General features: G+C 30.2%; 1 protein-coding gene across 14 annotated transcripts in view; it reads left to right on the top strand.

Annotated features, from left to right (window-relative positions):
* The window catches only part of Lmpt (four and a half LIM domains protein limpet), a 146,388-nt gene that overhangs the window by 49,934 nt on the left and 82,888 nt on the right, over nucleotides 1-13,566 (top strand). For 2 of the 14 annotated variants that reach the window (XM_076413208.1, XM_076413207.1), the window contains exon 1: nucleotides 12,340-12,388. The exons of 4 other annotated variants lie outside the window; for them this stretch is intronic. The gene's annotated coding sequence lies outside the window, so the exon portion shown is untranslated. Of the gene's footprint in view, nucleotides 1-4,363; nucleotides 4,709-5,480; nucleotides 5,549-11,471; nucleotides 11,560-12,338; nucleotides 12,389-13,566 lie in introns of those variants that run through there. 8 more of the 14 variants (XM_076413202.1, XM_076413206.1, XM_076413203.1 and 5 more) reach the window with 8 other exon arrangements.

The following is a 13,566-nucleotide window of genomic DNA, read 5'->3' as shown; positions in this document are numbered from 1 at the left end:
TTACAAATCCTTTTACGCCGTTGGATTTGCCATTTCGGATGGTTAAATTTAATTTGAAAGTCGTTGGAATAGAAAAAATAGATCCTGTAATTTAAAAACCTAACCTATCTTTCGTTTAATTAAATAAAATTGATCTATCAATTTTAATGACTGATGATTTTTGGATGACTTTAAAAATAAAACATTAGAAACATAGAATAGAGAAACTTAGAAGCGCATCTCCTATGTTAAAATTGGTTGTAAGTTACGCTCGGAATATCCACGTGAGGGCGCTTACGCATGTCCCGTATGACAATTAGTTACGGCGGGATATTTAAAAATGTTTAGCGGAAATTTAAAAAACATAAATCTATTTTAAATACATTTTGTTGAAATATTACAATTACATTAATTTTCCTTGACGATAAAGACATTGATGTAATCACATCTTCTCTCTAATATTTAAGACAAATATTTAAGACATTGATTGTAGTATTGCCATTGTGGGCATATTTTCCTTGTCTTGTAGTAAAGGTAAACAATCTGCCAATAAACATTGCTTCATTATTTCAATGCAATAAATCATTACTATTTAATAAAATACATACTATTTAAATTACAACTAGGAATTACATCTTGTTTCAGCCATGGCTTTCCACATTTTGGTCTATAGTCTTCATACAAAATACACACAACAAACACCACAAATTATATCACGTAAAAATGGCCGTTCACTGCTTAGGTTAGAATTATTAATACCGAAGCCGAACGAGAGAGAAACACACATATAGCTGTTGCATTTTTCATTTACATTAGGCCGCGTAGCGGGGATTCCGAAAAGCTTATTGTAAAGGTTAAAAATAAAACTTAACCCTTCTTTTTTCTTTATATGTTATCATATGTCATAATTTTTCATTAAATAGAGGAAAATAACAAAATCAGTTAATAGTTTCAAAATAATAACATTTATTTTTGGGAACTTAATGTAACCGTCAGTTTCGACTCGGTCGCCTGTCGATCATATAATATAAAGTTGGAATTAAGTTTGCTTTCTAGAGCATCAGAGGACGTGCAAAGCGTGATATATTTTTAGCTATCAATCTATTAAAGAATTTTAATTAATTAAAAAAAAAATTTAAAAAGATGGAGATAAAGCATCATTCATTAATGAATTACGTTTCTGGCGACTGCAAGTAACATTCAGATAAAATAACATAATAACAGTAGTCAAGTAAACTTATGTTAAGTATAACTACATGTAATACGATATAAATATTCTTTTGTTGAAATATCATTATAATATTAAATTATTATAGATTATATTGAATGGAATAGTTTTATTTAACTATTTGTTTACCAAATCTGTCACCAAACATTAGTTAATCCTTGTCGTTCTAGAACAAAAAATGCAAACAAATATATCCCATGTTACTAGACAAATGAAATTGGTAAAATAGAAATGGCAGTATCAGATAACAAAAGAAAATCAAATACTTTAATAGACAGCCCGAGCTTGTAAACAGAAACTTGACAGATTCCTTAAATGTTATGCAACTTATTTCAATGACGCTCGATCGATTATCTATGATTGATAAAAATATAAATAAATAGTATCGTTTTCCTAGACGTCGCGACTCTATTTTGAATAAAATGAGTCCTAATAGTAGTCTAGATTAGTATCCAGATTTTTAAAATTACACTACGCCTCAGTGGTGCTATAAATATAAAAATCAACTCAATATTTGAACCATTTACATTAAATCACTCGCCTTGTGTTCGTAATGAAAAGATTTTATAAACTTTCAACATTTTTGATATCATCTCTTATATTTTAACGAATTTATTAGGTTTTAATAACGTTAGATTGCGTAACTCTGACTTTTTTTGCACGTTATAATATTACGATGCTCTCTATAAAGATAATTTGGATGAATTTAATTTCGTTAACAGTGTAATGTTTAATCAGGTGACAAATATCAATATTTAATTCTTATTTATTAACATTTTTAACCGACTTCAAAAGTGAAGGAGGTTCTATGTTCGACTGTATATATTTTTCGTATGTTCGCCGATTTCTCCGTCAATTATGGGCCGATTTACAAAATTCTTTTTTTATATGAAAGAGTGCGCTTCCGAGTTGGTCTCATTGGAACTAGGTCGGGATCTGATGGCGGAATCGGGGGAAATAGATGGAAAACCTCAAATTTCAAAGGCACGTACAAAGTTTTCACATAATTCACAATATTTTTTTTATCTATAATAATCAGATAGTTGTGCATAATGTTATTGCCGAGCTGATGTGACAGAAAATCGGAAGTCGTTCGGTGCAAAAGCCATTCAGTTTGCTTATTAAGCACTAACCATATAATACGAGAAGCCCTAGGAAAACTGCAGGCAACTGCTTCTATACTGTAGCGATTAGAGCGTTGGGCTCACGTGCAGAGGTCGTGCGTTCGATTCCGTGCGTCGTGCGAAGATTTGTCAAATCACCTATGCCAGGTAGCAGACTCCGGAGCCTGAAGCGTTCCTTATTGTCACTCATTATTTTTTTATTCCTATTTTTCCTCATACGGGCTACACCTTTACTTGGCCTACCCATTGTAATATTTAATTACAATAACTGCGTAATGTATCGAGTAAATATCTAACATTAAAAAGAGAAAAATAAAACATTCTTAACAAAAAAATTGAACCGACTTCAAGAAATAAATAAGGACACCACTAAGAAGTTAAAAATAATAACTTTTTAACTTAATACCTACCTAAACCTATTTATCTATATACAGTATTGTTTTAACTACTACCAACTGAACACACATTCCTAAATATTTAAGAAATAATAAGGTAATACTGTATTATTATCATTATATTTAGTATTGTACTTAATATATTATTATTATGTGTAATTAAAATAAAATTAAATATATTTATATTAAGTTTTGATTGATTGTCAAATATGTCATTAAGTTTTGATGATTGATTTTTCAATATTCACGAAATTATTAACTTTATTTTCACTATTTAAAATACAATTATCTACAAGATCGTTAACATTATGTACACTTTGTATTTTAGGTTATTTTGTTAGGCATCTCTATTTTATTTCTTCGTAAAGCACGTTGAAAATTTATTAATTTTAAACAAACAAACTATACGAAGCCTTACCAAAAGTAAGTGTTTTGATATTGGTCATAAAAGTTAGATAGTAAATAACAATACGTATTGTTCTTTTTATATGACGATGTCCTTGTTACTTTTATGAAATTATTGTTATATTTCGAAAGTGGAAACAACAATTGTATATATAGTAAACTCCAAAAGGATATATATTACAGCAAGAATGTAAAGTATATGGAAATGTTTAAAGCAGAGGCATAATAAAAAGTAAAACTTAAATAAAAATATTTGCGTAAAAATTAAACATGTACAAGTTGAGGGTGTAGAGGAAATGTTAAAGTTCTCCCATCAAAGCTATCGTCAATCAAATAAGTTTAAAAAACTAGAATTAGAGATATCTTCATCCTGTAAAATTAATCTCATTAATTTAAAAATTGATTGAAAAGTATTGAACACAAACTATAAGAGTAAATATAGAGTCTCAGATTGAAAATATGGTAAAATAATTAACAAAAACGTTTTGTCCATATTTTTAATTGTTGAGCCTTCAGTATCATATTTTATGTGGAATTTGGTTTATTGTACACTAGAACACTAAGAAATATTAGCAGTATATTCTTTCAAGTTTTCAGTATACATATATAATAATATTTCTGCTAGTAGTTCTAGTATGTTTCAGATTATATGGAACCACTTACCTTCCATCAAGGAAAAGCTACGGTAAATATCACATAATTAATTTATAATCGTAGTTGTTCATTTGCTTTCGTTGTAAAAGTTTTCCAAAAACTCAAAACTAAACTTCTAACGCTAAAAAACAGTTTTCTTTAATATATAATCTTTACAAATCTCCTCCATCCTCTATCTTCTCTCAGTATATGTTATCCGTATTAATTGTTACATATGTTCATTGCATGATAATCATTACTATAGAAACTTTTAGTTTGAAATATTAGGCGCTTCCATGTATTTTGATCATTGCTATCTGTTGATAAAATGTGAAATATCAAAGTAAACAAATGTTAAATTCAATATTGAAAATGTTGTTTTTGATTGTACTACAGACATAAACAATGAAAATAATTAAAAAACAACATTGTTTTGAGTCAATGCAATATCACGCCGACTGATCGTTTCATCGTAGTTTAATTTAAGTTCTAAGATATTCCTTTTCGACACCAAGACTTCTATGTTTCTCCTCTCAAGCTTGCCTGATGATCAGACAGTCGATCGCGCCGAGTTCCTAAGCGACAACCGCCAATTTTCCTTCATTTTCGCGTTGTCCGCTCAACGATCACACCGCCTCTCCCATCCTGACCGGCCCGCCAAATTTAAAAAGCGACGAATCCGACTGTTTGTTTACAATGTGTCCGTTCGGTTCTCCCAGTATTGTTTAATTCACTCGAAATATCGACATATTTGTTGTCAGTTTGTGTGTGTGTTTGTGTATGCAGGTGCGAAATAGTTATAAATATCTGGTACGGGATACTATTGCAAAGAAACTCATTTTTAAATCATATTTGTTTGGTTTGTGCTATGGTTTAGTCAGTGTACGCGGTCAGTGTTTGTGGCGTAAAACCAGTGGTAAATTAACATTTTGAAAGATACATCTGTAGGTTTTATCACAAAACAACCACGGTTCTGTAATAATATGACACATTCAATCGAATAAGATATATTTTCCTTTCATTATCGCCGTTTACATATGTTTACATATATATGTGTTTATGAATTATAAATGAAACTACACCCATCTATTGGGAACTAGACAATTGGGCTTCAACAATATACTTAATTAAATACCTGGTTTTGGAGAAATACCACAAAAATTATGATAATTATATAATTGCAATTAGTTTGTGTTTGTCCGTGTTTATTTATTGTTTTCAAAGTTCACGTCACTGTTTATTTAAGTCTTCTTTGGCGTGTATTATTGTAGAAGATATTGATGGTCAATGTAAGGGTAATAATAATTATTTTAACGATTTATATAGTGAACAATTAAAACATACTCAATAACAAAAAATCAACCTTTAGTGAAAATTTAATTTAACTCATCAAGATCCAGTGCTCTTCTTATGTTTATATCGTTTTCGAAGAATGATTTACCTTTGCTTTCAAATAGGCCTCGACTTAATCAACGGTAATCACTTGTTCATTTCAACCAAATCAAACACTTTTGATGATTTCTTTTGTAACAATACGTCGTTCAATTTGTTCATTTGACATTGGTAGACATCTTCAGTAACAGTTTCATTCGACTTTAGTAGCTTGTAATATATTACACCTTGTTGACCCCATCATATGCACAGTTTGGTCTTATGGTCATCGATATTCTGCTTCATTGTCCATGCGAAAAACGAAGAAACTCATTTTTATCAATCATATTTGTTTGGTTTGTGTTATGGTTAAGTCAGTGTACGCGGTCAGTGTTTGTGACGTAAAACCAGTGGTAAATTAACATTTTTAAAGATGCATCTATAGGTTTTATCGCAAAATAACCATAGACACTTTTAATGGAATAAGATATATTTTCCTTTCATTATCGGCGTATATGTTTACATATATATGTGTTTATGGGTTATGTTTTAAATAAGAAACGAAACTCCACCCATCTGTTATGAACTAGATAATTGGGCTTCAACAATATACTTAATTAAATACCTGGTTTTGGAGAAATACCACAAGAATTATGATATTTATATAATTGCAATTAGTTTGTGTTTGTCCGTGTTTATTTATTGTTTTCATAGCTCACGTCACTGTTTATTTAAGTCTTCTTTGGCGTGTATTATTGTAGAAGATATTGATGGTCAGATTTCAATGTAAGGGTAATAATAATTAATTTGACGATTTATATAGTGAACAATTAAGACATACTAAATAACAAAAAATCAACCTTTAGTGAAAATTTAATTTAACTCATCAAGATCCAGTGCTCTTCTTATGTTTATATCGTTTTCGTAGAATGATTTACCTTTACTTTCAAATAGGTCTCAACTTAATCAACGGTAATCATTTATTCATTTCAACCAAATCAAAAACTTTTGATGATTTCTTTTGTAACAATACGTTGTCCAATTTGTTCATTTGACATTGGTAGACATCTTCAGTAACACTTTCAGTCGATTTTAGTAGCTTGTAATATATTACACCTTGTTGACCCCATCATATGCACAGTTTGGTCTTATGGTCATCGATATTCTGCTTCATTGTCCATGCGAAAAACGAAGAAACTCATTTTTAAATCATATTTGTTTGGTTTGTGCTATGGTTAAGTCAGTGTACGCGGTCAGTGTTTGTGACGTAAAACCAGTGGTAAATTAACATTTTAAAAGATGCATCTATAGGTTTTATCGCAAAATAACCATAGTTCTGTAATAATATGACACTTTTAATGGAATAAGATATATTTTCCTTTCATTATCGGCGTATATGTTTACATATATTTGTGTTTATGGGTTATGTTTTGAATAATAAACGAAACTCCACCCATCTGTTGGGAACTAGATAATTGGGCTTCAACAATATACTTAATTAAATACCTGGTTTTGGAGAAATACCACAAGAATTATGATATTTATATAATTGCAATTAGCTTGTGTTTGTCCGTGTTTATTTATTGTTTTCATAGTTCACGTCACTGTTTATTTAAGTCTTATTTGGCGTGTATTATTGTAGAAGATATTGATGGTCAGATTTCAATGTAAGGGTAATAATAATTATTTTGACGATTTATATAGTGAACAATTAAGACATACTAAATAACAAAAAAGCAACCTTTAGTGAAAATTTAATTTAACTCATCAAGATCCAGTGCTCTTCTTATTTTTATATCGTTTTCGTAGAATGATTTACCTTTCAAATAGGCCTCGACTTAATCAACGGTAATCATTTGTTCATTTCAACCAAATCAAACACTTTTGATGATTTCTTTTGTAACAATACGTCATCCAATTTATTCATTAGACATTGGTAGACATCTTCAGTAACAGTTTCATTCGATTTTAGTAAATTGTAATATATTACACCTTGTTGACCCCATCATATGCACAGTTTGGTCTTACGGTCATCGATATTCTGCTTCATTGTCCATGCGAAAAACGAAGAAACTCATTTTTAAATCATATTTGTTTGGTTTGTGTTATGGTTAAGACAGTGTGCGCGGTCAGTGTTTGTGACGTAAAACCAGTGGTAAATTGACATTTTTAAAGATGCATCTATAGGTTTTATCGCAAAATAACCATAGACACTTTTAATGGAATAAGATATATTTTCCTTTCATTATCGGCGTATATGTTTACATATATATGTGTTTATAGGTTATGTTTTAAATAATAAACGAAACTCCACCCATCTGTTATGAACTAGATAATTGGGCTTCAACAATATACTTAATTAAATACCTGGTTTTGGAGAAATACCACAAGAATTATGATATTTATATAATTGCAATTAGTTTGTGTTTGTCCGTGTTTATTTACTGTTTTCATAGTTCACGTCACCGTTTATTTAAGTCTTCTTTGGCGTGTATTATTGTAGAAGATATTGATGGTAAGATTTCAATGTAAGGGTAATAATAATTATTTTGACAATTTATATAATGAACAATTAAGACATACTAAATAACAAAAAGCAACCTTTAGTGAAAATTTAATTTAACTCATCAAGATCCAGTGCTCTTCTTATTTTTATATCGTTTTCGTAGATTGATTTACCTTTCAAATAGGCCTCGACTTAATCAACGGTAATCATTTGTTGATTTCAACCAAATCAAACACTTTTGATGATTTCTTTTGTAACAATACGTCGTTCAATTTGTTCATTTGACATTGGTAGACATCTTCAGTAACAGTTTCATTCGATTTTAGTAAATTGTAATATATTACACCTTGTTGACCCCATCATATGCACAGTTTGGTATTATGGTCATCGATATTCTGCTTCATTGTCCATGCGAAAAACGAAGAAACTTATGGTTAAGTCAGTGTACGCGGTCAGTGTTTGTGGCGTAAAACCAGTGGTAAATTAACATTTTTAAAGATGCATCTATAGGTTTTATCGCAAAATAACCATAGACACTTTTAATGGAATAAGATATATTTTCCTTTCATTATCGGCGTATATGTTTACATATATATGTGTTTATGGGTTATGTTTTAAATAATAAACGAAACTCCACCCATCTGTTATGAACTAGATAATTGGGCTTCAACAATATACTTAATTAAATACCTGGTTTTGGAGAAATACCACAAGAATTATGATATTTATATAATTGCAATTAGTTTGTGTTTGTCCGTGTTTATTTACTGTTTTCATAGTTCACGTCACCGTTTATTTAAGTCTTCTTTGGCGTGTATTATTGTAGAAGATATTGATGGTAAGATTTCAATGTAAGGGTAATAATAATTATTTTGACAATTTATATAATGAACAATTAAGACATACTAAATAACAAAAAGCAACCTTTAGTGAAAATTTAATTTAACTCATCAAGATCCAGTGCTCTTCTTATTTTTATATCGTTTTCGTAGAATGATTTACCTTTCAAATAGGCCTCGACTTAATCAACGGTAATCATTTGTTGATTTCAACCAAATCAAACACTTTTGATGATTTCTTTTGTAACAATACGTCGTTCAATTTGTTCATTTGACATTGGTAGACATCTTCAGTAACAGTTTCATTCGATTTTAGTAAATTGTAATATATTACACCTTGTTGACCCCATCATATGCACAGTTTGGTATTATGGTCATCGATATTCTGCTTCATTGTCCATGCGAAAAACGAAGAAACTCATTTTTAAATCATATTTGTTTGGTTTGTGTTATGGTTAAGTCAGTGTACGCGGTCAGTGTTTGTGGCGTAAAACCAGTGGTAAATTAACATTTTTAAAGATGCATCTATAGGTTTTATCGCAAAATAACCATAGACACTTTTAATGGAATAAGATATATTTTCCTTTCATTATCGGCGTATATGTTTACATATATATGTGTTTATGGGTTATGTTTTAAATAATAAACGAAACTCCACCCATCTGTTATGAACTAGATAATTGGGCTTCAACAATATACTTAATTAAATACCTGGTTTTGGAGAAATACCACAAGAATTATGATATTTATATAATTGCAATTAGTTTGTGTTTGTCCGTGTTTATTTACTGTTTTCATAGTTCACGTCACCGTTTATTTAAGTCTTCTTTGGCGTGTATTATTGTAGAAGATATTGATGGTAAGATTTCAATGTAAGGGTAATAATAATTATTTTGACAATTTATATAATGAACAATTAAGACATACTAAATAACAAAAAGCAACCTTTAGTGAAAATTTAATTTAACTCATCAAGATCCAGTGCTCTTCTTATTTTTATATCGTTTTCGTAGAATGATTTACCTTTCAAATAGGCCTCGACTTAATCAACGGTAATCATTTGTTGATTTCAACCAAATCAAACACTTTTGATGATTTCTTTTGTAACAATACGTCGTTCAATTTGTTCATTTGACATTGGTAGACATCTTCAGTAACAGTTTCATTCGATTTTAGTAAATTGTAATATATTACACCTTGTTGACCCCATCATATGCACAGTTTGGTATTATGGTCATCGATATTCTGCTTCATTGTCCATGCGAAAAACGAAGAAACTCATTTTTAAATCATATTTGTTTGGTTTGTGTTATGGTTAAGTCAGTGTACGCGGTCAGTGTTTGTGGCGTAAAACCAGTGGTAAATTAACATTTTTAAAGATGCATCTATAGGTTTTATCGCAAAATAACCATAGACACTTTTAATGGAATAAGATATATTTTCCTTTCATTATCGGCGTATATGTTTACATATATATGTGTTTATGGGTTATGTTTTAAATAATAAACGAAACTCCACCCATCTGTTATGAACTAGATAATTGGGCTTCAACAATATACTTAATTAAATACCTGGTTTTGGAGAAATACCACAAGAATTATGATATTTATATAATTGCAATTAGTTTGTGTTTGTCCGTGTTTATTTACTGTTTTCATAGTTCACGTCACCGTTTATTTAAGTCTTCTTTGGCGTGTATTATTGTAGAAGATATTGATGGTAAGATTTCAATGTAAGGGTAATAATAATTATTTTGACAATTTATATAATGAACAATTAAGACATACTAAATAACAAAAAGCAACCTTTAGTGAAAATTTAATTTAACTCATCAAGATCCAGTGCTCTTCTTATTTTTATATCGTTTTCGTAGAATGATTTACCTTTCAAATAGGCCTCGACTTAATCAACGGTAATCATTTGTTGATTTCAACCAAATCAAACACTTTTGATGATTTCTTTTGTAACAATACGTCGTTCAATTTGTTCATTTGACATTGGTAGACATCTTCAGTAACAGTTTCATTCGATTTTAGTAAATTGTAATATATTACACCTTGTTGACCCCATCATATGCACAGTTTGGTATTATGGTCATCGATATTCTGCTTCATTGTCCATGCGAAAAACGAAGAAACTCATTTTTAAATCATATTTGTTTGGTTTGTGTTATGGTTAAGTCAGTGTACGCGGTCAGTGTTTGTGGCGTAAAACCAGTGGTAAATTAACATTTTTAAAGATGCATCTATAGGTTTTATCGCAAAATAACCATAGACACTTTTAATGGAATAAGATATATTTTCCTTTCATTATCGGCGTATATGTTTACATATATATGTGTTTATGGGTTATGTTTTAAATAATAAACGAAACTCCACCCATCTGTTATGAACTAGATAATTGGGCTTCAACAATATACTTAATTAAATACCTGGTTTTGGAGAAATACCACAAGAATTATGATATTTATATAATTGCAATTAGTTTGTGTTTGTCCGTGTTTATTTACTGTTTTCATAGTTCACGTCACCGTTTATTTAAGTCTTCTTTGGCGTGTATTATTGTAGAAGATATTGATGGTAAGATTTCAATGTAAGGGTAATAATAATTATTTTGACAATTTATATAATGAACAATTAAGACATACTAAATAACAAAAAGCAACCTTTAGTGAAAATTTAATTTAACTCATCAAGATCCAGTGCTCTTCTTATTTTTATATCGTTTTCGTAGAATGATTTACCTTTCAAATAGGCCTCGACTTAATCAACGGTAATCATTTGTTGATTTCAACCAAATCAAACACTTTTGATGATTTCTTTTGTAACAATACGTCGTTCAATTTGTTCATTTGACATTGGTAGACATCTTCAGTAACAGTTTCATTCGATTTTAGTAAATTGTAATATATTACACCTTGTTGACCCCATCATATGCACAGTTTGGTATTATGGTCATCGATATTCTGCTTCATTGTCCATGCGAAAAACGAAGAAACTCATTTTTAAATCATATTTGTTTGGTTTGTGTTATGGTTAAGTCAGTGTACGCGGTCAGTGTTTGTGGCGTAAAACCAGTGGTAAATTAACATTTTTAAAGATGCATCTATAGGTTTTATCGCAAAATAACCATAGACACTTTTAATGGAATAAGATATATTTTCCTTTCATTATCGGCGTATATGTTTACATATATATGTGTTTATGGGTTATGTTTTAAATAATAAACGAAACTCCACCCATCTGTTATGAACTAGATAATTGGGCTTCAACAATATACTTAATTAAATACCTGGTTTTGGAGAAATACCACAAGAATTATGATATTTATATAATTGCAATTAGTTTGTGTTTGTCCGTGTTTATTTACTGTTTTCATAGTTCACGTCACTGTTTATTTAAGTCTTCTTTGGCGTGTATTATTGTAGAAGATATTGATGGTAAGATTTCAATGTAAGGGTAATAATAATTATTTTGACAATTTATATAATGAACAATTAAGACATACTAAATAACAAAAAGCAACCTTTAGTGAAAATTTAATTTAACTCATCAAGATCCAGTGCTCTTCTTATTTTTATATCGTTTTCGTAGAATGATTTACCTTTCAAATAGGCCTCGACTTAATCAACGGTAATCATTTGTTGATTTCAACCAAATCAAACACTTTTAATGATTTCTTTTGTAACAATACGTCGTTCAATTTGTTCATTTGACATTGGTAGACATCTTCAGTAACAGTTTCATTCGATTTTAGTAAATTGTAATATATTACACCTTGTTGACCCCATCATATGCACAGTTTGGTCTTATGGTCATCGATATTCTGCTTCATTGTCCATGCGAAAAACGAAGAAACTTATGGTTAAGTCAGTGTACGCGGTCAGTGTTTGTGGCGTAAAACCAGTGGTAAATTAACATTTTTAAAGATGCATCTATAGGTTTTATCGCAAAATAACCATAGACACTTTTAATGGAATAAGATATATTTTCCTTTCATTATCGGCGTATATGTTTACATATATATGTGTTTATGGGTTATGTTTTAAATAATAAACGAAACTCCACCCATCTGTTATAAACTAGATAATTGGGCTTCAGCAATATACTTAATTAAATACCTGGTTTTGGAGAAATACCACAAGAATTATGATATTTATATAATTGCAATTAGTTTGTGTTTGTCCGTGTTTATTTACTGTTTTCATAGTTCACGTCACCGTTTCTTTAAGTCTTCTTTGGCGTATATTATTGTAAAAGATATTGATGGTCATATTTCAATGTAACGGTAATAATAATTATTTTGACGATTTATATAGTGAACAATTAAGACATACTAAATAACAAAAAAGTAACCTTTAGTGAAAATTTAATTTAACTCATCAATATCCAGTGCTCTTCTTACTTTTTCTTGTTTTTATATCCTTTTCGTAGAATGATTTACCTTTGATTTCAAATAGACTTCAACTTAACCAACGGGAATCACTTGTTCATTTCAATCAAATCAAACACTTTTGGTGAATTCTTTAGTAACAGTACGTCGTCCAATTTGTTCATTTAACTTTGGTCGACATCTCCAGTAGCACTTTCTTTCGACCTCAGTAATCATGAATCATGAATATCCCGCTTCAGTGTCGATGTGATGATTTTTTCAGCTTAGGGCCGTCAACATAGCTAGATTCCTGGTATAGTAATTTTTCCGTCATTTTCTTTTATTCCATGGGATACATACTTCTAGAACAGCGGATTCATTAACTGCTGAGTAGTCAGAAAATTATTTGAGAGCTTAACCTGATTTTTTTTCTTAACCAAATTCGTATAATAATTCTTACAACTAATGTAATCTTGTATTCTTTTTTTGGGCCACGGCAGCTGTGAAGTCATTCAGTGCAAAAGGCGTTCAGTTTGCTTTTTAAACATTAACAATATCATATGAGAAGCCGTAGAAATATTGCAGGCAACTGCTTCTACGGTGTAGTGGTTAGAGCGTCCAGCTCACACGCGGAGGTTGCGGGTACGATTCCCGGCGGGAGCAACGACTTTTTGTTGTTGTTCTTTGGTTAGGGCATTTGTCGAATCATCTAGGC

This window comes from Rhynchophorus ferrugineus, unplaced genomic scaffold (assembly GCF_030347505.1).
Source record: "Rhynchophorus ferrugineus isolate W39M unplaced genomic scaffold, kcgeb_rfMv2 rfM9, whole genome shotgun sequence".
Lineage (NCBI taxonomy): Eukaryota > Metazoa > Arthropoda > Insecta > Coleoptera > Curculionidae > Rhynchophorus > Rhynchophorus ferrugineus.
The sequence above is the reverse complement of the archived record's forward strand: the minus strand, read 5'-3'. Positions and strand labels throughout refer to the sequence as shown.